The 25,211-nt window shown below is 43.8% G+C and overlaps 1 protein-coding gene across 1 annotated transcript in view; it reads left to right on the plus strand.

The window, feature by feature from the left end:
• Positions 1–7,183: 7,183 nt before the first annotated feature.
• LOC106603292 (RNA-binding protein Musashi homolog 2) overlaps positions 7,184–25,211 on the plus strand; it is a 179,809-nt gene continuing 161,781 nt past the window's right edge. The window contains exon 1 of the mRNA XM_082974557.1: positions 7,184–7,224. The gene's annotated coding sequence lies outside the window, so the exon portion shown is untranslated. The remainder of the gene's footprint in view (positions 7,225–25,211) is intronic.

The following is a 25,211-nucleotide window of genomic DNA, read 5'->3' on the forward strand; positions in this document are numbered from 1 at the left end:
AACTCCAGTAATCACCTTTGAGTGTGGACTGTATTATGATGCATACTGGATGGACTGGTTAGCTTATGCTATGCTCCAAACGTACAGGCCTAAGCCATGCTGTTGGTTCATTGATTATGCAGGGTGGCTTACAGAGTATAGTTAGCCTATTTATTTAAATGTTTATTTAACCTTTATTTAACTAGGCAAGACAAATAGTTAGCCTATAATTATAGTGAATTTGTATTTGATTTTGAATAACCTTATAATAAGGCATTTTTTAAATATTTTCATAGTTAAAAGGCTGACACATTACCTTTAGCTACAGAATATCTCACTACCGTGTGTTTCCATCTCCTCCTCACTCTCCTTCATTCCTTTCTCGAGTGCGCAGAGAGAGGCGTTGTCAACAGTATACTTTGTTGTGAAAACATACTATTGATGTTTCCGACCTGGTTTCACTTGGTTTCACAAAAAGCTTTCATGCGGTGAGAGGCTGCTCCTCAAACCGCGGTTGATGCGTGCGGTGAAATAGGCCTAAGTGTTCTTATAAGCATTTTTATATGCAATCCCGTGTGAAAGCAGAGTTTTAATGGTTGCCACTAAAAATAGGAGGATCCCAGCTTTCTATTGCTACTATATTTATTTATCAGCTGCTGATATTAAGCACATTGCTCCATTGTAAAACGGAGCAATAATAAATGATTACATTTTTTATTTTTTAATCCCAGCCCCCTTTTGGTAGGCCGTCATTGTAAATAAGAAGTTGTTCTTGACTGACTTGCCTAGTTAAATAAAGGTTCAATAAAAATAATTCGCTATTAGAGTGCATACAGATGACATGTCTTTTTGCCCTGCCCCTGTTCCTGTTCCTGTACAATTAATAATGGGCCATTCTAAATCAAAACACATTTTACATATTAGTAAAGATAAGGTTAAATTGAGAATAGTCTGATGGGTGAAAATATGATCACTTGATGAAAGAATAGTGTGTGAAGCCCGAGGCAAAGAACAGAGCGCAAGCTTTCTTTTCGACTTAAGGTAGTGGCATCATGCAGCCCATATATGTGTTGATTCCTAAGACATTCTATGGTTTGTATCATTCACAACTAAAGTTGCCAAATAACTCTAAATCTAGCACATAGGACCTATTTTTCTAATTATCACTATTACGCTCAACATAGCCACTTCATATCGACACTTGCTTTGGAATGGGAAATATATCCTTGCTATTGCTAAACTCAATTATATTCTTCTTACAATAAAGTCACATAATATAAAATATTGGCACAAGATTTATAAGCATATCGTGTCTGCTTAATGAACTAGCCTACAGCCTCGGCTGCCATTGGCATGGCACATTGCCAGATAACATAATGTAGGCTGACTCAGAATATTCTATTCTCTTCTTCTGAAACACATTTTCTTCATATCGTAATGTTTCTTTACACCTGCCTAAAATAAATAATGGATTTATTGTGATGGTGTATATTAAATGGATTTATTATACTTTTTTAATGGAGATGTTCCAAAGGCGCGCATCAGCGGCTTGTATCCATGGAGGCCTGGAGATGCTAAATGTGTTTGTTAATTTACTGTAAATTACCATGAGACCGGCGGACATTTGCATGACAGTTACCGGCTGACAAAAGTTAATGACCGCCACAGCCCTACCTGAGGTGTACATAATCAAGTCAATCAAAAACCAGTGGTATTATCTACAGAGAAGTATAAATATGTTGTGATGCTCAACTACTGTATGATTCTTTCATCATGCCACTGAAAAGGTCGGAAGCTGCAATACATTTTTTGATACCTGAAATTACTGCAGAAACATTCAAAGCCATTTGCAAACATTGCAAACTCTTTGTCCATCTGAGTGGAAGTGTTCTTGTTTCAAACATATTATACCATCTTTAAAGGGATAGTTTACTCAGAATACAAACTAACATGATTTTTCACCTACCTTTGCTGTAGTTGATCCAAGACAGCAGTTTTGATATTTAGTTTCCTTTGTATGCATGCATGACTGTAAGTCGCTTTCGATAAAAGCGTCTGCTAAATGGCTTATGCTAGTTGTTGGTACTTGTCCATCAACTATTTTTTGTGTTTGTTTTCAAATAACTTGCATGTATTCAAATACCTTCAAATATTATTTGGTTTTCTGAGAGGTATTCAAAATACTTTCAAATATTATTTGTTTTTCTCAGGTGTGTTTGAATATCAAAGAAAATATTTGTCTTTGTCACGACTTCCGCCGAAGTCGGTCCCTCTCCTTGTTCGGGCGGCGTTCGGCAGTCGACGTCACCGGCCTTCTAGCAATCGCCGATCCACTTTTCATTTTCCATTTGTTTTGTCTTTGTTTTACACACCTGGTTTCAATTCCCCAATTACATGTTCATTATTTAACCCTCTGTTTTCCCCATGGTTTTTGTGCGTGATTGTTTTATGTATGTTCGGTCCGTTATTGTGGGCTCGGTATTACGACATGTTATTGGAATATTTGAGTAAAGTTACTTGTGTTACTCATCTCTGCTGTCCTGCGCCTGACTCCTCTGCACCAGCTACACCCAGACCACTACAGCCTTTTAGTTTATTTAAAAACTATATTAGACTACCTCAAGTATTTTAAAAGTTAGTATTTTCAAATAAACTACAAAATAGCACTATTTTCTGCCCAAGTCTGTTGTGTGGTTGCCTATGGCAACAGCCTATGGCATGATCACAAAATTCATATTAACTGGATTAGTTTTCCTTATGATGTGTTAAATAGAGCTGTTGGAGAGTGAGTTTACCTCATGTCTTTGGATGTAGTTACTGGCCACTGTATCGTTGGGTCTGTGTACTGAGTCTGTATGGCAGAGGTGATGTCCCTGGTGAGCACCACAGTCCAATGGACAGGCCAGTGAGGCATCTGGGCCAAACACACAACAACACAAATGTACTATTCCATCCAGAGCCTCAACCCACCCTGCCAACCCACAGCCCAAAGAGAGCCCAGAGAACCCCAGAGAGAACCCAGAGAGAGCCCAGGGTCTGGCTCCAGAGGTGTTAGCCTGCAGTAATGATAATGTGATTTAGCCCAGACCCATCATGCCTAATGCAAGTGTCAGCAGCACACATTCAAGCCACGGTGGAGCAGTCCACACTCACACCATTGCGTGTTAGCATGCACACTCAGCATTGTGAATTCCCTTAGAATCTTACTAAATCGTGTCAATCCAGCTTTATTATCTTGCATTCTAGCTAACACATCCACAAAGTAATCATGTATGTCTTAGAAGATTTCGGCTTGGAAATGTATTTTCAGATTCATGGTGATAATATGTTTGTGATAACAGCTTTAAATGCGAATGTCAAACTCTTAAATCCATGGATATCCTTGCTGACACTCTCACCCATTCTCCTGCATTGGCTGGCTCCCAAATGCCTTGTATTGTATGTAGTAACCCGTTGGCAGCTCTGTGGCTGTGGCCAAAATATAAATCAGATGACGACCTTTTCTTTCAAGAGCTCCAGTCGGGAACTTAACGGTTCTTTTTTTCTCACCTTGTGCTAGTTTTTAGAGAGAGAAAAATAACGGTAGAATGAGAGAGACCCCAGAGTTCACAAAAGAGTAGAGAGAATGTCTCACCTCCGATAAAATCACACTTCATGACATTTCACATAATTCATATGTAACCTTTCAATAAGCTTATGAAATTATCCGCAATTGAAGTGTGCTCATGTAAATGCTCAGTGATTTTTAACACTCCAGTCCCAAGTCAGATAAGATCTATCTAGCTAGCTGAGGATCAGTATCCAATGGCCAGGGCTGTTCCACTCAGAGTTGAGCCTGTGTTTTGGTCTTCCACAGCTGCTTCTGAAAGGAGAGCTTGGCAGGGCTCATGCTGTTCCATTACTCTCCCCATCCCTTCTTCCCTCCCTCCACCCCTTCCTCCCTCCCTCCTTTCCCTGCATCGCACTTGATTCCATTTGACAAAGCCCCTATCGGCTCAATATCTTCATGCCCAATGTTGAAGGCGACTGAAGACTATATTCCAAAGCCCATATGCCACATCTGTTCCCCACTCATCTAGCGTCGGTGACAGACTTGTTCGAAAGTGTTTTAATCGGGCCCAGGCACCAGGGGAATTATTCCATAAACAATCATTCCACTCCCGGATAGAACTCCTTGAGAGGGAGTGGGCAGGAGGCGGCAGCGTCACAGCTAACCTTTGCAAGAGTGTAGGCAGGGCCTGGGGATCTAGTGACTCACCAGAGCCATGGACAGAACAAGATCAACTGAACTCAGACAGAGTGTAGGAGAACCTGAAAGAGCATAGATCCTAGGCTAAGTTTAAAGTAAAAAAATAACAATTTCTTAAATACAGAATTTACATTTTCCCTCTAAACTGCTAATCTTTTGGAAATATACTGTGCGTGTCAATTTGACTTGGCCCCGTGACGCAGTGGTATAATGGAGGTGTGTGTGTTTGTGCGGGCGTGTGTTGTGTGTTGCAGGGAGATGACGAGTCCTAATCACCGTTAGCAGCGACAGACTGCTTCATTAGCCAGCCTGACCTCTGTGGCGTCTCCTTACCGCCTGGTTATTAAGCAAAGCCTGTGAACGTGACTTTGGGGAGCTTTTGGGGAGGAAAGCAGAAGGGCGACACAGCAGTTTCCTAACACAGAGAGAGAGAGAGAGAGAGAGAGAGAGAGAGAGAGAGAGAGAGAGAGAGAAGATAGAGACGCTGATAGACTGTCAAGAGCAGCACCTCATCACCATCAACACTAATACAATCTTGATATTATTCACTACTGTGCGCGATTACTTTGAATGGAGTGCCTCACCTCAGACTCTGTGTTTAAGGAAATGCTAAGCTCATAGACACTGAACTCCCACTGGTGATAACATAAGCTGAGATTCCCCTTATTTTTAGTAGCATCTGGGCTCTCGGCGTGTGTGTGAGAGAGTGTGTGTGTGATGTCTCTGAAGGGTGCTCCCCGTGTGTCAGCTGGGGGATGTGAAGAGCAGTGGTAAGGATAATTGGAGGGCCCCTTGAGCGTGGCAGAGTCTCTGTCCTGCTCCCCTCCCTCCCTCCCTCCCTCCCTCCCTCCCTCCCTCCCTCCCTCCCTCCCTCCCTCCCTCCCTCCCTCCCTCCCTCCCTCCCTCCCTCCCTCCCTCCCTACCAGGGCCTACCCACCGCTATCTGACCCTACTCTAATTGCTACACCACTACACTACCTTCAGTCCTGCACTTTACCTATCGCCATACCTAACCCCAATCACACGCTTCATCTCACATACACAGATACACTAATATCACAGTGTATTTTTTTAGACTACATCTAGTCTGTTGCACCATTGACAGATGATCAGCCATAACAAGAGAACAGGCTGTCTGTCCTGACTTGGGTTAGTTGGCTGTGCTGTCAAGCCCAGACTCAGCATTAGTCCTAATGAATGAATAATAGATTGATTGTATTTGTTAATAGACTCAGCGAGCTGTTTGTGCCCTGGCCTAAAGGATAGAGGTATAAATAGCCCAGCGTTTGGCAGGAAGCAGCAGTGGGCTACAGTACGGACCCCTGAGACAAGCTGATAGATTAGTCATTGATGGCTCTGAGGAGCTCTCCCTCCGTCTGCAGGTAAGGACTGACCTCCAACAAACCTCACAAATTATCTACTGGCCCTGCCAACAAAACCACTCACACAGTGGACTTGATTGATCCTAGAACACTCCCTGTCAATGAGAAATAAGTCATTCTAAATTTGGAGCGGACGTTTTTGTTGTGGGGCTGTCAGATACACTACATGACCAAAAGTATGTGGACACCTGCTCATCAAACATCTCAGTCCAAAATCATGGGCATTATTATGGAGTTGGTCCCCCCTTTGCTGCTATAACAGCCTCCACTCTTCTGGGAAGACTTTCCACTAGATGTTGGAACATTACTGCAGGGACTTGCTTCCATTCAGCCACAAGAGCATTGGTGAGGTCGAGCACTGATGTTGGGCGATTAGGCCTGGCTCGCAGTCGCTGTTCCAATTCATCCCATAGGTGTTCGATGGGGTTGAGGTCAGGGCTCTGTGCAGGCCAGTCAAGTTCTTCCACACCGATCTCAACAAACCATTTCTGTATGGACCTCGCTTTGTGCAAGGGGGCATTGTCATGAAAAACAGCCCCAGGCGATTATTCCTCCTCCACCAAACTTTACAGTTGGTACTATGTATTCGGGCAGCTGAACGTTCTCCTGGCTTCCGCTAAACCCAGATTCAATGGCAGCAAACTTTACACCACTCTAGCCGACGCTTGACATTGCTCATGGAAACCCATTTCATGAAGCTCTCAACGAACAGTTATTATGCTGACGTTTCTTCCAGAGGCAGTTTGGAACTTGTTGTTGCTCCTAGAAGTTTCCATTTCACAATAAAATAACTTACAGTTCACCGGGGCAGCTCTAGCAGGGCAGACATTTAACTAACTGACTTGTTGGAAAGGTGGCATGCTATGATGGTGCGACGTAGTAAGTCACTGAGCTATTCAGTAAGGCCATTCTACTGCCAATGTTTGACTATTAAGATTGCATGATTCTGTGCTCGATTTTATACACCTTTCAGCAATGGGTGTGGGTGAAATAGCCAAATAGACTAATTTGAAGGGGTGTCCACATGCTTTTGTATATATATAGTGTATAAGGTCATCGGTCCAATAATCTTGTCAGGCTGGCAGCCGATAATGAATTTAGCTGTAAATAGCTAAATAATAACAAATGTCATACACGATAGGAAATGGTTGTATAATCAGTGCACTGTTGAAACTCTTCACCCTCCTCGTCCAGCTGACAGCCTTTGGTTTGAAGGCTGTGTGTGATGTAGGGACGAGGCTGGGTCAGTTTGACCTCTGGGCTGAGCTTCCTCTGCAGGTTCAGGGAGCATGTGGGTCTGTGGTGGGTCTGCTATGTGCGGTAGGGCTGGCAGTCAGATGTCTCTTTCTGCCCCAGCTTCAGACAGCTGTCGTATCCCCCCTTCCTCTCCTACCTCCCTACCCTCCCTCACCCCTTTCAGCCTCAGTGCCCCGGCTTTGGCACGGCCTGGTGGAAAGGTGTCATTAGCTGTCATGGCATGCGTGTCGTCATGGCAACTTCAGAAGTGGCAGCAACTCCAGAAAGGAAAGGCCAACCGTTGAGTGGGATAACAGACTGGTGCTTCAGAGGGACTTCTCAACACACCAGAGGGACCAATGGCCTGTTTGTGAAACTGTGAGTTTTACGCAGCCGAGAGTGGTTCCCTACGCTTGTCTGTCTGAACGACCTTAAAAATAGTCCTTTGAGTTACACTCACATCTATCTTAACACCCACTCAGAAACGGTCTGTCTTGGTAGTGCGTGGCAGGCAGTAGATGTGTCACTGGTTGTGGTGATTCTCTAACAGTTCACTCTGTGTGTGAGGAAAATGCAAAAGCACTGCTGCCATGAGGCCGTTACTGCACGGCAACACAGAGACCTTCTCCTCATCTGATTGGCTTAATTTAATCAGACATCCACTGAGGCTGCAGTTGTTCTCAGCGAAACTTGATTAACAGTGTCATGAATGCTAAGACTGTTCCCTCTATTTATCCCCCCCCCCTTTCTCCATTTGCTCAAGAAATTATCTGCAATGCCGTCTCGTAAGTGGCATCGGCACTTGCTCTTTTTCAAACGTTAGCTGGCGTGTTGGAGAATTTTGGTTAGTGATTCCACTCTCTCCCCTTATCTCCCTCTCTCTTTGTCATTGATGTGTCTTTCTCAGCTCCCAGACTGTGGGTTTGACAATGAGAAGATTCAACCTTAGCCTCACACCTTCTCTGTGCTTGGTGGGCAGTGAAACCACTGTTGAGTTACATTCATTTTTTATGCTAGGCTTAAAATAGAGGCCCAGCCATTACAATTATACGCACTGCCTGGCCGGAAAGCTGTCATTTAGGAGATATGATCAAACAGGACTCTCGCTCCAGTGCTCCACGGCCTGGTGTTTGTCGCGCCACTTGAGTCTGGATTGGTTTCAGGTCATTGTGTTTGTTGGAATAATAATGGGCTAGAAAGGTAAGGATGACTTAAAGAGGGACATGAGGAAATAAACTTGTCAATGCAACTGAGCTAGCTGTCCTTGGTAAAGTTTCATTTACTCTGCAGTGAAAGACAATAAGGGCCAGAGGCACATCAATTGAAAACGTTTCACATTTTAAGACTGTTAGGAATTCCTGTGTGAAATATCTTTAGTGGCTCCTGTTGCGAGGCGCGCTGTGCTTCTTTTCCTCTCATCTCCAAAGCCGCCATTAAGAATTCATGACAAGAACTCCATAAGCAAGTTTGGAAGTGATTTGATTAAAACGCTAACGAGCTGTCGATGGCTCAAGATATCACTTTTTTTTTGTATTAATGCTATTCTGTTACATTCACTCACAGCTAATAAGTCAGAATCAATCTACCTGCTGTATGCACTGTGGCTTTGTGAGAGCTTAACTGGACCCCTGAGAGATGGGAACCATTTCACTTCTGAAAAAGATAGAGATGGTGTGTGTGTGTGTGTGTGTGTGTGTGTGTGTGTGTGTGTGTGTGTGTGTGTGTGTGTGTGTGTGTGTGTGTGTGTGTGTGTGTGTGTGTGTGTGTGTGTCAAATAATGTATTTGTCACATACACGTGTTTAGCAGATGTTATTGCGGGTATAGTGAAATGCTTGTGCTTCTAGCTCTGACAGTGCAGTAATATCTAACAGTTTCACAACATGTACCCAAAATACACATAAATCTAAGTAAGGAATGGATTAAGAATATATACATATACAGGTGAAGTGGGAAGTTTACATACACCTTAGCCAAATACATTTAAACTCAGTTTTTCACAATACCTGACATTTTATCCGAGTAAAGATTCCCTGTCTTAGGTCAGTTAGGATCACCACTTTATTTTAAGAATGTGAAATGTCAGAATAATAGTAGAGAGAATGATTTATTTCAGCTTTTAGTTCTTTCATCACATTCCCAGTGGGTCAGAAGTTTACATACACTCAATTAGTATTTGGTAGCGTTGCCCTTAAATTGTTTAACTTGGGTCAAACGTTAGAATAATAGTAGAGAGAATGATTTATTTCAGCTTTTAGTTCTTTCATCACATTCCCAGTGGGTCAGAAGTTTACATACACTCAATTAGTATTTGGTAGCGTTGCCTTTAAATTGTTTAACTTGGGTCAAACGTTTCGGGTAGCCTTCCACAAGCTTCCCACAATAAGTTGGGTGAATTTTGGCTCATTCCTCCTGACAGAGCTGGTGCAACGGAGTCAGGTTTGTAGGCCTCCTTGCTCGCACACGCTTTTTCAGTTCTGCCCACAAATTTTCTATAGGATTGAGGTCAGGGCTTTGTGATGGCCACTCTAAAACCTTGGCTTTGTTGTCCTTAAGCCATTTTGCCACAACTTTGGAAGTATGTCAAGCTTTAACTTCCTGACTGATGTCTTGAGATGTTGCTTCAATATATCCACATAATTTTCCTTCCTCACGATGCCATCTATTTTGTGAAGTGCACCAGTCCCTCCTGCAGCAAAGCACCCCCACAACATGATGCTGCCACCCCCATGCTTCACGGTTGGGATGGTGTTCTTCGGCTTGCAAGGCTCCCCCTTTTTCCTCCTAACATAACGATGGTCATTATGGCTAAATAGTTCTGTTTTTGTTTAATCAGACCTCAGGACATTTCTCCAAAAAGTACAATCTTTGTCCCCATGTGCAGTTGCAAACTGTAGTCTGTTTTTTTTATGGTGGTTTAGGAGCAGTGGCTTCTTCCTTGCTGAGCGGCCTTTCAGGTTATGTCGATATAGGACTCATTTTACTGTGGATATAGAAACTTTTGTACCTGTTTCCTCCAGCATTTTCACAAGGTCCTGTGCTGTTGTTCTGGGATTGATTTGCACTTTTTGCAACAAAGTATGTTAATCTCCAGGAGACAGAACGCGTCTCCTTCCTGAGCGGTATGACAGCTGCATGGTCCCATGGTGTTTATACTTGCGTACTATTGTTTGTACAGATGAACGTGGTACCTTCAGGCGTTTGGAAATTGCTCCCAAGGATGAACCAGACTTGTGGAGGTCTACAATTGTTTTTCTGAGGTCTTGCTAATTTCTTTAGATTTTTCCATGATGTCAAGCAAAGAGGCACTGAGTTTGTAGGTAGGTCTTGAAATACAACCACAGGTACACCTCCAATTGACTAAAATGATGTCAATTAGCCTATCAGAAGCTTCTAAAGCCATGACATCATTTCTGGAATTTTCCAAGCTGTTTAAAGGCACAGCCAACTTAGTGTATGTAAACTTCTGACCCACTGGAATTGTGATACAGTGAGTTATAAGTGAAATAATCTGTCTGTAAACTATTGTTGGAAAAATTACTTGTGTCATGCACAAAGTAGATGTCCTAACCGACTTACCAAAACTATAGTTTGTTAACAAGAAATTTGTGGAGTGGTTGAAAAACAAGTTGGACTAAGATACAGTGCATAGTATAGAATACTATATATATATGAGATGGGTGATGCAATATTTACACACAATTAAAGTGTCTAAGATACCGTAGAATATTATAGAGTACAGTTTATACGTATGAGATGAGTAATGCTAGATACGGAGACATTATTAAAGTGGCTAGTGTTTCATTTCCTTAAAGTGACCAGTGATTCCTAATCTATTTCTATAGGCAGCAGCCTCTCATGTGCTGGAGATGGCTGTTTAACAGTCAGTAGTGTAGTATAGAATACAATACAGTATATACATATGAGATGGGTGATGCAATATGTAAACACAATTTAAAAGTGACAAAGATACCGTAGAATAGTGTGGAGTGCAGTTTATACATATGAGATGAGTAATGCTAGATACAGAACATTATTAAAGTGGCTAGTGATTAATTTCCTTAAAGTGGCCAGTGATTCCTAATCTATGTCTATAGGCAGCTGCCTCTAATGTGCTGGAGATGGCTGTTTAACAGTCTGATGGCCTTGAGACAGAAGCTGTTTTTCAGTCTTTCGGTCCCAGCTTTGATGCACCTTTACTGACCTCACCTTCTGGAAGATAGCGGGGTGAACAGGCAGTGGCTCAGGTGGTTGATGTCCTTGAGGATCTTTTTGGCTTTCCTATGGCATTGGGTGCTATAGATGTCCAGGAGGGTGGGAAGTTTGCCCCCGGTAATGCGTTGGGCAGACCACACCACCCTCTGGAGAGCTTTGCGGTTGTGGGCGGTGCAGTTGCCGTACCAGGTGGCGATACAGCCCGACGGGATGCTCTCAATTGTACGTCTGTAAAGGTTTGTGAGGGTTTTAGGTGTTAAGCCAAATGTATTTAGCCTCCTGAGGTTGAAGAGGTGCTGTAGTTAAGTTACCTTTGCTTTCTTAGGTACAGGGACAATGGTGGCCATCTTGAAGTATGTGGGGACAATAGACTGGGATAGGGAGAGATTGAATATATCTGTAAACACACCAGCCAGCTAGTCTGCTCATGCTCTGAGGACGCGGTTAGGGATACCATCTGGGCTGCCAGCCTTGCGAGGGTTAACACGCTTAAACGTCTTACTCACGTCGGCCACGGAGAAGGAAAGTCCACAGTCCTTGATAGTGGGCAGCGTCAGTGGCACTGTATTAAGAAGGTGTTCAGCCTGTCCGGAAGCAAGATGTCGGTGTCCGCGATGTGACTGGTTTTCCTTTTATAATCTGTGATTGTCTGTAGACCCTGCCACATACGTCTCATGTCTGAGCCGTTGAACTGGGACTCAATTATGGCCCTATACCGACGTTTAGCCTGCTTGATTGCTTTGCAGAGGGAATAACTACACTGTTTGTATTCTTCCATATTCCTAGTCTTCTTGCCCTGGTTAAAAGTAGTGGTTCGCGCTTTCAGTTTTGAGCGAATGCTCCCATCTATCCACGGTTTCTGGTTGGGGTAGGTTTTAATAGTCACAGTGAGTACAACATCTCCTATGCACTTCCTGATAAACTCATTCACCGTATCGGTATATGTGTCGATATTATTTTCTTAAGCTACTCTGAACATATCCCAGTCCGCGTGATCAAAACAATCTTGTCTGTGCTCCAAAGATGGAGATGGAGAAACAAAATATATACTGTGTTGGTGCTACTCTTCTGACCAAACAGTGTGCTGCATGTATACTGAACAAAATATAAACACAACATGTAAAGTTTTGGTCCCATTTTTTATGAGCTGAAATAAAATATCCCAGGAATTTTCCATATGCACAAAAAGCGTATTTCTCTCAAATGTTGTGCACAAATTTGTTTACATCCCTATTAGTGAGCATTTCTCCTGATTAAACAGCATGATCATTACACAGGTGCACCTTGTGCTGGGGACAAAAGAAGGCCACTTTAAGGTGAATGCACCAATTTGTAAGTCGCTCTGGATAAGAGCGTCTGCTAAATGACGTAAATGTAAATGTGCAGTTTTGTCACCCAACCCAATTCCACAAATGTCTCAGGTTTTGAGGGAGCGTGCAATTGGTATGCTGATTGCAGGAATGTCCAACAGAGCTGTTGCCAGAGAAATGAATGTTCATTTCTCTACTATAAGCCGCCTCCAACATCCTTTTAGAGAATTTGGCAGTGCATCCGGTTTCTTCATCTGCAGGATCGTCTGAGAGGGGCCCCAAGGAAAAACAAATTCTGATTGGCTGGGCCTGACTCCCCAGTAGATGGGCCTATGCCCTCCCAGGCCCACCCATGGCTACGCCCCTGCCTAGTCATGTGAAGTCCATAGATTAGGGCCTAATTTATTTATTTCAATTGACCGTTTTCCTTCTATGAACTGTAACTCAGTAAAATCTTTGAAATTGTTGCATGTTGCATTTATATTTTTGTTCAGTATAGTTTGTCTTCTGATTGAAAAGGGGACTCAGTAGTTAATTAAGTGATAATGCCCTCAAAGCCGGTGTTTGGAGGATATATTGGCACGAGTGTTGTTAGGCCCGAGACAAAGTCAATATATACTCTAAGCACTGGCTTCTAGGGCATCATCACTTTTATACAACGGGTTACCAACATATTCAAATAATGGTTGACATATTTTCATTAAAAACAGTATTTTTATAAATGTATTCATACTATTTCATACATCCACAAGATATAGTCCTGACACAAATCTAGAGTTGCTACGCAAGCCGGCTGGTCACTCGTTTTTTCAGTTGGGTTGCCAGAGACTTGACCCAGTTGTTCAGTCTTTTTGTTCTGTATCTATGGACGTGACCCAGTCGTTTGTTCTAAATGGTCCATTGCCATACTGGCTGGCAACGTTCTTATCCCTTACTTGCTAGCTAGCCAACTATGGCTAACTTACAGACATGTCAAACAGTGCAGCCAGAATAACAACGAAGTAGCTGCATTTGTTTAATCTTTTTTCTAGTTACATTTATTTGGATACATCCATAACAATAGGCTAATGAGGCACGATTTTGCCTGGCATAGAAAATATACTCTCTCGTCAGGACACTGTTGTTCACAGGAGCTAGCCAACATCACAGCTAACACAATCACTTCAAACTGAAGCTGGAAAGACTGCAAACTAGCTGCACTTTGTTTTGTTTGAACCTCTTTTCATTTGACATTTCTTTGTATCTATCCCTAAAAATTATGCCAGTTGATTCATGATTTCGGCTGGCTGAGAAACGCTGCCTGCCTGTCTGTCTCGTTCCGACTCACGACACTATGGGACAGCTTGAGATCGAATTTGAAAATATTGAAACAATGTTGCAAATGTCGTAGAGACAGACAGCAAGGTTTAAAGAAATCTTCGCTGTTGAAAACGAAATGTTAGTCTAAAAGAAATGTGAGATAATGTCTAGTTGTCAGATGGAACAGTAAATAAGCAGATTAACGTCATAGATTTAGCCAGAGTGGTAAATTGTGGAATAGACCCTGGCTGAAATGCGGTTTTAACCCATTAGCATTCAGGATTAGATCCACCCCTGTATAACAGCTAATATCACAGGAGGAAATTACCTCACAAACGAGTCTCTCAAATCACTTGACATGTACTCTTTCTCTTCTGTTCTCGTTGTGCACCAATCCATTCCACGGTAGACAGCAGCGTGTCATGAATCAGTTTTAATGCAGCACTCCCAAATGTGCACAGAATGTAAAGTTTGGAAAATACACACAAACCCACATATACACACACAATTTCCCCAAAACATCAAAAACATCAAAGGCTGCTCCAGTATGTCACTGTAGCGCAGGGCTAGGACACTCTGAGGCCTGCTTTCTCTGTGAAGCATGTCACACTACTTAACTATAATGTCTCTTCTGTGGCACGGTGGGTTTAAATGTCTTTCTCTGGCCTCTCACAGGGAAATATACACCTCGATGGGAAAATAACTCACCAATTCATTCAGTCAGTCATAGAGCTCTCACTGCAGCAGAATGATTGGTTCTCTAGAGGAAACCATTGGTACAAGGACAATCATTTAAGTTGCATCAAGGTACGATATGTGGTCACATCACAGTGATACCCTAGCATTGGTATTATTATTGCCACAATGAAGTATATAAATACAAATCCGAAGAAAAACAACACAATTTAAAAGGTGCAAATAGTAAGAGACACTATCATTCTGTTATGGCATGGAGTTATCTTGTCTTCTATCTCGTCTTCTGTTTGTGTTAATATTACTGACCCTGAAGACATGTCCTATTATGAGCTGCACTGGTGGTGACGTGAGAGGAATATCCACAGTGTCTCTATCTCCCCTGGGGCTGCTTTCCCAGGGACCATGGGGAATGCTGTTTTGAATTAAAAGACAATTGTACCTACACACTGAAGAAGGCTGCGAAGCCAAAATGTCTGTGTATGCTATCCCTGATGCAGTGAAAAGAATACAAAAAATGGACAAATGAAGTAAGCTTTATGTGGTATCTTTTTGAATGCGGACCCATTACACCTTTTCTTTATCGTGGGGGCTCTCCCCATGTGTAGGTTTTCATATCCCAGCATGCCTAAGGGCCCTGTGGCCTTGTTCCATCTATGGTTCTCTCCCTCATCCCTCACCCCGGTGGGTCTCCACACTGCACATTAAAGATAAAACTGCTCTGGACACAGACTGATCTCTAAAATGTTGTCTTCTAGTCTATCCTGTGGAACATCATAATGATGAACATTCCCTCATCTCTCCCAGCCCCATCATGCTGTGCCTGGCAAGTTCACTTTAACTCTCAGCTCAAGGACTCTCCCAGGGTTGATACATGAAACCCCATAACACAGTAGTCTGCTCTGGTAATAACAGGAACAGTGAGGTCCATAGGTAGCCCCACACATGCCTGAGGGCCCTGGCCCTTAGTTGAGGCACTGGTGAAGCCTTACTTACATCTTCAGAGCCTGTGCTGAGATGTGCTGGAAATGGCTGTGGATGCTCTGTGTGTCTAAGAAGTAGTCTGTAGGATGCTGCCAAATTCCCAGAAGGGTTTGAGACAGTTTGACTGGATCAGAGAGGATGTGGGAGAGGAGACCTTGGTCTGACAGACACATCTGGCTGCCTTCCTGCTCTGCTTTCATTTATTTGTACATTTAGCCAACATTCTTATCCAGAGCAACTTGCTGGATCAATGAGGGTTAAGTGCCCTGCGCAAGGCCACATCAACAGATTTTTTAACTAGTCGGCTCGGGGACTCAAACCAGTGACATGTTGGTTACTGGGCCAACACTCTTAACCACTAGGCTACCTGCTGCCCTCTCCTCTCTGAATGTGTTCACCATGTTTTAGATGTATTAGTGGTGGAAGTTCATCACAGATAAAGGTGTTTAAGAATAGCAGCAGTCTTTGTGTTTCTCTGCTGGGAGGCTCCTTTTCTCACTGTTATAATCTGACGATAGAAATGTATTCTGCTAACTGGGCTGTTGAAAGCTTTAATACCGCCAACTAACTGGGCTGTTGAAAGCTTTAATACCGCCAACTAACTGGGCTGTTGAAAGCTTTAATACCACCAACTAACTGGGCTGTTGAAAGCTTTAATTCTGCCAACTAACTGGGCTGTTGAAAGCTTTAATTCTGCCAACTAACTGGGCTGTTGAAAGTTTTAATACCGCCTGTCTGCCACTCTGGAAGATGCAGAGGAGGATGGCTGGTAGGATTTGTTGTCCTCATTTGAACTAATGTGTAGTGAACAACTGCCTCAAAAATCGAATCAAATCAAATCTTATTTGTCACATGCGCCTAATACAACCGGTGTAGACCTTACCGTGAAGTGCTTACTAACAAGCCCTTAACCAACAATGCAGTTCAAGAAATAGAGTTGATAAAATATTGACTAAATAAACTAAAGTAAAAAAAATTGAAACAATCAAAAAGTAGCACAAGAAATTTACAAAACAATAATGAGGCTATATGTGGAGTGCAGTGTGGAGTACGATTGAGATTGCATCATCTGTGGATCTGTTGGGGCGGTGTGTGAATTTGATTGGGTCTAGGGTTTCTGGCACGATGGTGTTGATGTGAGCCATGACCAGCCTTTCAACAAGCTTCATGGCTACCGACGTGAGCGCTGCGGGACGGTAATCATTTAGGCAGGTTACCTTCGCTTTCTTGGGCACAGGGACTATGGGGGTCTGTTTGAAATATGTAGGCATTACAGACTCGGTCAGGGAGAGGTTTAAAATGTCAGTGAAGACACTTGCCAGTTGGTCCGCGCATGCTTTGAGTACACGTCCTGGTAATCCGTCTGACCCTGCGGCTTTGTGAATGTTGACCTGTTTTAAGGTCTTTCTCACATTGGCTACGGAGAGCGTGATCACACAGTCGCCCAGAACAGCTGGTGCCTCTCATGCATGCTTCAGTGTTGCTTGCCTCTAAGCGAGCATAAAAGGCATTTAGCTCATCTGGTAGGCTCGCGTCGCTGGGCATTGGATGAGTCCCGGAACATATTCCAGTCTGTGCTAGCAAAACAGTCCTGTAGCGTAGCATCCGCGTCATCTGACCACTTCCGTATTTAGCAAGTTACTGCTACTTCCTGCTTACATTTTTGCTTGTAAGCAGGAATCAGGAGGATATAATTAGGGTCAGATTTGCCAAATGGAGGGCAAGGGAGAGCTTTGTATTCATCTCTGTGTGTGGAGTAAAGGTGGTCTAGAGTTTTTTTCCCTCTGGTTGCACATGTGACATGCTGGTAGAAATCTGTTAGAAATCAGGTATAACAGATTTAAGTTTGCCTGCATTAAAGTCCCCAGGCCACTAGGAGTGCCGCTTCTGGATGAGCATTTCTTTGTTTTCTTATGGCCTTATACAGCTGGTTGAGTGCGGTCTTAGTGCCAGCATCGGTTTGTGGTGGTAAGTAGACGGCTACGAATAATATAGATGAGAACTCTCTTGGTAGATAGTGTGGTCTACAGCTTATCATGAGGTATTCTACCTCATACCTTAAGACTTCTTTAATATTAGACATCGCACACCAGAAGTTGTTGACAAATAGACACACACCCCCGCCCCTCATCTTACCAGACGTAGCTGCTCTGTCCTGCTGAAACACGAAGAAGCCAGCCAGCTCTATATTATCCATGTCGTCATTCAGCCTCGGTCTCGGTGAAACATAAGATATTACAGTTTTTAATGTCCTGTTGGTAGGATAGTCTTAATCGTAGATCGTCCAGTTTGTTTTCCAATGATTGCTCGTTGGCCAATAATACGAAGGGAAGTGGTGGTTTACCTACTCGTTGGCAAATCCTTACTAGGCACCCCGCCCTCCTCCCCCCTTTTCTCCACCTTTTTTTCTCTGTCTTTTCTTCACACTGATGACAGGGATTTGGGCCTTGTCTTGACAAAGCAGTATATCCTTCGCGTCAGACTCATTAAAGAAAAAAATCTTCGTCCAGTTTGAGGTGAGTAATCGCTGTTCTGAGGTCCAGAAGCACTTTTCGGTCATAAGAAACGGTAACATTATGTACAAAATGAGTTATAAACAATGCGAAAAAACAAACAAAAAAGCACAATTGGTTAAGAGCTCGTAAAACAGCAGCCATCCCCTCCGGCGCCATACTTTCCACGTCACTACAAAGTCTAGGATCTGTAGCATTGTGTAAGAAAACACTGCCCAACACTACTGGCGGAGAGTAGGGACTGGGGTTTTTAGGTTTGTAGGGACCAGTACATGTTTCTAAGCCACAGCTGTGTAGATGGAGACAGCAGGAGTCTGGAGTCTTCTCAGTGGGCCACTCCAAACCCCACAGCAATCTACACAGTTTTCTCCACAACGACAGAGCAGCCTTGTGTGTTATGCTCTGTATTGTACAAGCTGAATAAGCCCTAATAAATGGGAGCTATAGGGGAAACTGTGCCAGTTCTCACAGACAAGAGGCTATTGTTTCTGAGAACTTGTACGTTTTGGGTTCGAAAAATTAGAGGATTCATAATAGGAAAGAGGTTTTATTCCCGTTGCTCTTTCTCTGCTTGTGTTCGAGGCCTTTTCTGTGCTCCCATTTAGTGAGTCTAATCAGGGCATTCTAACAAAAGTACAAATTGATTGTGAATAAAGGTAAAAGAAATGGTTAAGGGTGGTGTGGTGTGGGTGTGAGAGCCTGTGGAAGGAGTGAATTGAGTGAGGAGAGGGGGATGGAGGGTTGGGGGTGGTGCAGTAGTTAGTGTGCTTTGGCACAGTGCCTGTGAAAACTGTTCAAAGTATTTTTTTATGTTATTAAGAATGCAAGGACAACTGGGAACATAATCTTTCATTCTTGGAGTGGCTAATTAAAATTCTGTGAAGGCTCTTTGTATCTTCAAGTCCTTTGTGTCCAGTGGCATAACTTTTAGTCACACATCTTAACATGGCTGGCCTCCTCATCACACTGGAACTGTTCAATAACCAGTGAACGCTCACACTGTCCCATCTACCTCTTCTCTCTTTCTGTCTCTCACCGTATGTCTCCCCATTGGTTTTGTCTGTCTATCTCTCCGCCCGTCTACATGCCACTCACTCGTTTGTTTTTCCTGGCGCCGCTTGATTACTGAAATAATGAATTCAAATTTCAAATGCATGTTGTACTGCAGCACATTAATTGTTTGTTTTCACTTTTCATGTTCTTGTCTGAGCTGTTCATTTCTGTTTTCATTAAAGCCCCTCCTCTCTCTGCGTTGGGTTGCCCCCTGAGACACCACAGGGGTCTTTGTCAGATAAAATGTGATTGATTGAAATCCTGCTCTCACCATGGCCCATCCACTCACAAAGCCTGTACATAGATTTAATTAAAGTAGATAGCAAACTCTACCCCCTACATACCTGTGATGTAGTGGCCCTGTCAAATATAATCAACTGCTCTTTCTCTGAAAAGTCAATAAAGCAGACAAACATTTCTCTCTTGTTTGTGCGGTGAAATTGTTTGTTCCCTCTCTCCACAACTGACATCATTCCCATGGCACCCATCGGCCCTTAACCTGTTTTTCCTCCCTCCCTCCCTCCCTCCCTCCCTCCCTCCCTCCCTCCCTCCCTCCCTCCCTCCCTCCCTCCCTCCCTCCCTCCCTCCCTCCCTCCCTCCCTCCCTCGCACTCTCTCTCTTTCTCTTTCCCTCCCTCCCTCCATCTCAATTCAATTCATTTGCCTTTATTGACTTTATTGACAATGGCAAGTTCATGACTACTCACATTGTCAAAGTATTCATATAGAAAAAAATATATATATATTTATATATAAATAAATGGTGGGACCAACAGCAATAATAATAGTAGTAGTGGACATGGGATTAAGATTAACAACAACTACAACAACAATATTAATCAGAACAACAATACATTAAAGCAATGGTAGTAGACCAGTGTCAACATGACTGAGAAGACACATGACATGGTAGGAAAGACAAAACAAAACAAGATGGGAAATATTATCCACATTACATTGCACTTTTCACTGGCTGTCCTTCAGGTTGTGGCAGGAGGACACATATTTGGCTGCCAAAACTGCACATTGAGGCTTTTCACCCAATAAATATTAGATTTTTTTCTTCATCTTTTATAGTTTCAAATTCTTTGTATTGAATTATAATTTTGGGAAAGAAATATTCTCTTAGGTCTGAGTATTTGTCACAGTGTAATAGGAAATGCAGCTCTGTCTCTACCTCTCCCCTGGAGCAGAGTGAGCACAGCCTGTCCTCTCTGGGCAGCCAGGTTTGTCTGTGACGACTGGTCTCTATGGCCAAACTGTGCTCACTGAGTCTGTACCTAGTCAATGTTTTCCTCAGTTTTCTATCAGTCACAGTGGTCAGATAGTCTGCCACCATGTACTGTCTGTTTAGAGACAAATAGCATTGAAGTTTACTTAGATTTTTTGTGGTGTCTTTCCAATAGGTGATATATTTTTCTTGATGATTTGGTTGGGCCAGAGTGCTGTCCATCTCTCTCTCTATCTCTCTATCTCTCTCTCTCCCTCCCTCCCTCCCTCCCTCCCTCCCTCCCTCCCTCCCCTCCCTCCCCTCCCTCCCCTCCCTCCATCTCTCTCTCTATCACTCGCTCTCTGTGCCCATGTCTCTACTGACTACCTTATGCTAGAAATAGATTCCTAATCCCTATGTGTGACAGTGTTAATGAGGTCATGGGTGTATGTGAATTACATTATGTCTAATATTGAAATCTGTCCCACATCAAGTTCGCCTAACTTCTGATAAAGCATGCACCATTTTGATATGAGGTGTTGGTACATAATACCCCCAGATTATACCACAAATAGTTGTTCATGCCCAATTAGCTGAACAGTCAGGGATCCTGATTAGATTCATGTGAATAGACTAGAGAGTATTTGAAGATGTTCCTCCTTTTAAAGAATTCTATGGACTCTCCAAATGCATTGGATGGCAATATGATCACATTGGAAATGTGCAGAAATCTTATCTCCCTCCATCTTTCCCATTACTGGCAGATTGAAACCCCTGCAGCAGTGCTCCCTCTCCGGCTGCAGCCAAGACCACATTTTAGATTACAAATTGACAGCTTTTAAAATGTCACCATTTGTTGTTCAGATACACTGCCAAGCACTTCACTCATACAGGCTGTGGGTTCTGCATCAGTTGGGTTCTAAACTGGTGGCAGCTCCCTGGCACTCTGGGGAATCACCTCTACCCCTTATGTGTGGCTGCAATAATGACATCATCTGCTCTGGTAAAGTTAGCCACATATAGCTACCAATACTGCTGTATTCGATATCATGTTCCAACCAGCAGTCCCCGCTCATCAGTAGACCTGCCACTAAACCAGGTTAGCTCACGGCTTGGATGCGACAGTTACCTCAGGTCTAAGGGAAGATAACATCACATGGCTAGCTTACCTCTGCTTCACAGATAGTCACTCTGGCCAGTGCTGATGATGTCACTCTCCCTGCTCCCATCCGTCAGTCAGTCACTCCACAGGGCAGATGGGCCAAGGCTACGGCTCAGAAAGAGCCCAGGGGCAGCGCTGGAGTGGCACTGGGGGGATGAAGAGGACCCCTGCTGCCCACCATCTGGCCAAATGGCAGGTGTTAGCGCTAGCTCGGTGCCCGCTGAGGGATGGGGCACAGGGCACACAGACCCTGGGGGGGGGGGGGGGGGGGGGGCATTGGTAGACACGGGTCATCTTTTTTACATAAAAGGCCCATTCAGCAACACCTGTGCTCCCGGTCAGCCTTGTCCGCCCGCGCCCGGCCCCCACCACATCCTTGTCCTGTCAGAACGCCTGCACTCAGCAGAAAGACAGGCTCCTCCGACAAACGACTTTGCGGGATAGGAAGCGTACGCGCAGGTGAATAACAATAACTAGTTATTCAGCTATTCATATATTCATCTGTGAATTCACATTTACCCCCTGCTGTGAGTGAGATGAGCACTTCGGAGCCGGGGCTGTGACTGCTGCAGAGACAGAACGTAGCCTCAGCCGCTCATATTCATTCACTCCCCTTGGCTATCACAGAGAGTTATAATACTCTGCTGTATTCTACAAGGGACTGGATGAGTGTCCTTCTCTGGCCTCCCATCCCTAAGCTTGCGGTTAGAATCTCAGGGCAGGCACCTATAGTACAGTATGTATTCATACACTTGTTAAATGGTTGAAAGATTTTGAAGTAGGCAAATAGTGTTGGAACGAGAGACAGATTTCAAACATGTGGGGTGTGTTTGTTATCATTTGTCTCCATTGAGACTACATACCAGTAAACCGATTCATCACTAGAAAAGCACAAGTGGAAACATAGAAGGTGTTAGATCAGAGTCCTTATAAATGTGGGGGCTTCTTGAGCATGCTGTATTGCTTTTATTTGAAAGCATCCTTTTTCCAGGCTGTGGCTATGTGTTTACATTCTGTCTGGTCACATGCAGATGAATGTCATTCTCCAGCAGCAAGACACCAGAGTGCCTGTCCTATGTTATCACTTGCCTCTTGTTGGGACACAGATCATGTAGTAATGACAGTGGGCCTTGACAAGCTAAATGATGCAGAGTAATGCAGAGTAAATTATAAAGTGGCATAAAGGACAGGGGAGGCAGAGGGACAGACTGAGCCCTGGGCTAGGTATATTACATGAAGAGGTGTCCTTTCCATCCCACACCAGAATCACTCTCCCGCTGGCCCCTCCCCTCCTTCCCTAGTCCACATCCCATCTCTCCTCCCCGTATCCAGGGTAACCTGGCATCAGCCTGCTTTAGCCAGAGGCCTTTGCCTGCGAGGCAGCAATCGATTCCTGTAAAGCAGAATGTATGAACGCACGTGTTCAGAGTGAACTGGAAAGACCCAGAGCAGAGGTTTGAAATGATCGGGTGCTTCAGTGTACATGGATCAAAATGTGTACGAGCGATAGAGAGGCCTTTACTTCAGACCCCAGACTAAAGAGCTCAGATATTCCCTTCAACAGACCTGTAATTCCCTGTAAGTGCTCGGTGTAAAAGGGATTCACTGCTATTAACCTCTACCAAACGCATTAGACCTCCACCAACCACTGAAGTGAACCAGACGTCTGTCCATCTCACCACCCAGGGAAGCTCTTGCAAATGCATAAGAAGTAGATTTGGATTGTAGTATTTTACTTCCAGCAGTATCTACAATCTTTGTTGTTTTATGAAACTAAGCAATAACGCTCAACTTATGCCATCATTAATTTAAGTGAAATATGATTAGGTTACGGAGTTTAGGGTACAGAATTTGTGATAGGGTAATGAATAGTGTACAGTAGTCTGTGATCTTCAGTAACTATATGTATGCATACCTCTGTGTGGTGATCAGAGGGTTAAGGCTGTGGGTAGAGGCCTCCTGGGGATTGGTGGAGATACTGTTAAAACACATCTGGTTCTGTTACAACGTCTAGTATCCTGACGTGTTGTTTTCTGTGTTTCCATGTGGGGCTGTGAGCCGTGTGTGTGTGTGTGTGTGTGTGTGTGTGTGTGTGTGTGTGTGTGTGTGTGTGTGTGTGTGTGTGTGTGTGTGTGTGTGTGTGTGTGTGTGTGTGTGTGTGTGTGTGTGTGTGTGTGTGTGCGTGCGTGCGTGCGTACGTGTGCGTGCGTGCGTGTGTGTGTGCGTGTACATGCGCGCGCGTGTGTGTGTGTGTGTGTGTGTGTGTGTGTGTGTGTGTGTGTGTGTGTGTGTGTGTGAGTGTGTGTGTGTGCGTGCGTGCACACGCGTGTGTGTGTGTGTATGTGCGTGCGTACGTGTGCGTGCGTGCGTGCGTGTGTGTGTGCGTGTACATGCGCGCGCGTGTGTGTGTGTGTGTGCGTGCGTGCGCGCGTGTGTGCTGGGCTCACGCTGGGGAGTTGTACAGCACCATGGTAATTGGTGTGGTTTCTGAAGCTAGTGTGAGCTGGCAGGTCAGGTCCAGTGTGGTTATTCCTACGTAGTCAGTGTGAAAACATGAGCCAGAGTGACGCAGTCAGAGACGAGTCTTACCCAACCACAGCCTGCAGTATACAGGTCCATATGATGATTTACTTGCTCAGTATCTATACATTTTCACTGCTCACTGCTCAAAACCAGGTGTCAGTACAGAAGTATATGGTTAAGAACAATTAGAGAGGTGGTGATAGAGAAGAAACACATAAACAGCACCAGTAGGAAGTAGCACAGCACCAACACCAGCTGTGTAGTCTTCCCTTGAAATGATTTGCTACGGAAAGAAAAACACAAATCACCCACAGGGCCTGAACCCTCTGGAGATTTGAATGAAGCCCCAAAGCCAATGCATCAGAGAGAGATTTTCCCTTTTGTACTATTTTCACATCATTACAACACTATATAGACATAATATGACATTTGAAATGTCTTTATTCTTTTGGAACTTTTGTGAGAGTAATGTTTACTGTCAATTTTTTGTTTATTTCACTTTTGTTTACTATCTATTTCACTTGCTTTGGAAATGTAAACATATGTTTCCCATGCCAATAAAGCCCTTAAATTGAAATTGAATTGAAGAGAGAGAGAGAAGAGAGAGAAGACAGAGAGAAGAGAGAGGAGAGAGAAGAGAGAAGACAGAGAGAGAGAAGAGAGAGAAGCGAGAGGAGAGAGAGAAAAGAGAGAGAAAAGAGAGAGAAAAGAGAGAGAGAAGAGAGAGAGAGAAGAGAGAGAGACAGAGAAGAGAGAGAGACAGAGGAGGAGCTCATGCCAATAAAGCCCTTAAATTGAAATTAAATTGAAGAGAGAGAGAAGAGAGAAAAAAGAGAGAGAAGACAGAGAGAGAGAAGACAGAGAAGCGAGAGGAGAAAGAGAGAAGAGAGAGAGAAGAGAGAAGAGAGAGAAGCGAGAGGAGAGAGAGAGAGAAGAGAGAGAGAAAAGACGAGAGAGAAGAGAGGAGAGAGAGAGAGAAGAGAGAAGACAGAGAGAGAGAAGAGAGAGAAGCGAGAGGAGAGAGAGAGAGAGAGAGAGAGAAGAGAGAGAAAAGAGAGAGAAAAGAGAGAGAGAAGAGAGAGAGAGAAGAGAGAGAGACAGAGAAGAGAGAGAGACAGAGGAGGAGCTCATGCCAATAAAGCCCTTAAATTGAAATTAAATTGAAGAGAGAGAGAAGAGAGAAAAAAGAGAGAGAAGACAGAGAGAGAGAGAAGACAGAGAAGCAAGAGGAGAAAGAGAGAAGAGAGAGAGAGAAGAGAGAAGAGAGAGAAGCGAGAGGAGAGAGAGAGAGAAGAGAGAGAGAAAAGACGAGAGAGAAGAGAGGAGAGAGAGAGAGAAGAGAGGAGAGAGAGAAGAGAGAGAAGCGAGAGGAGAGAGAGAGAGAGAGAGAGAAGAGAGAGAAAAGA

This window comes from Salmo salar, chromosome 04 (genome assembly GCF_965601325.2).
Source record: "Salmo salar chromosome 04, fSalSal1, whole genome shotgun sequence".
Classification (NCBI taxonomy): Eukaryota; Metazoa; Chordata; class Actinopteri; order Salmoniformes; family Salmonidae; genus Salmo; species Salmo salar.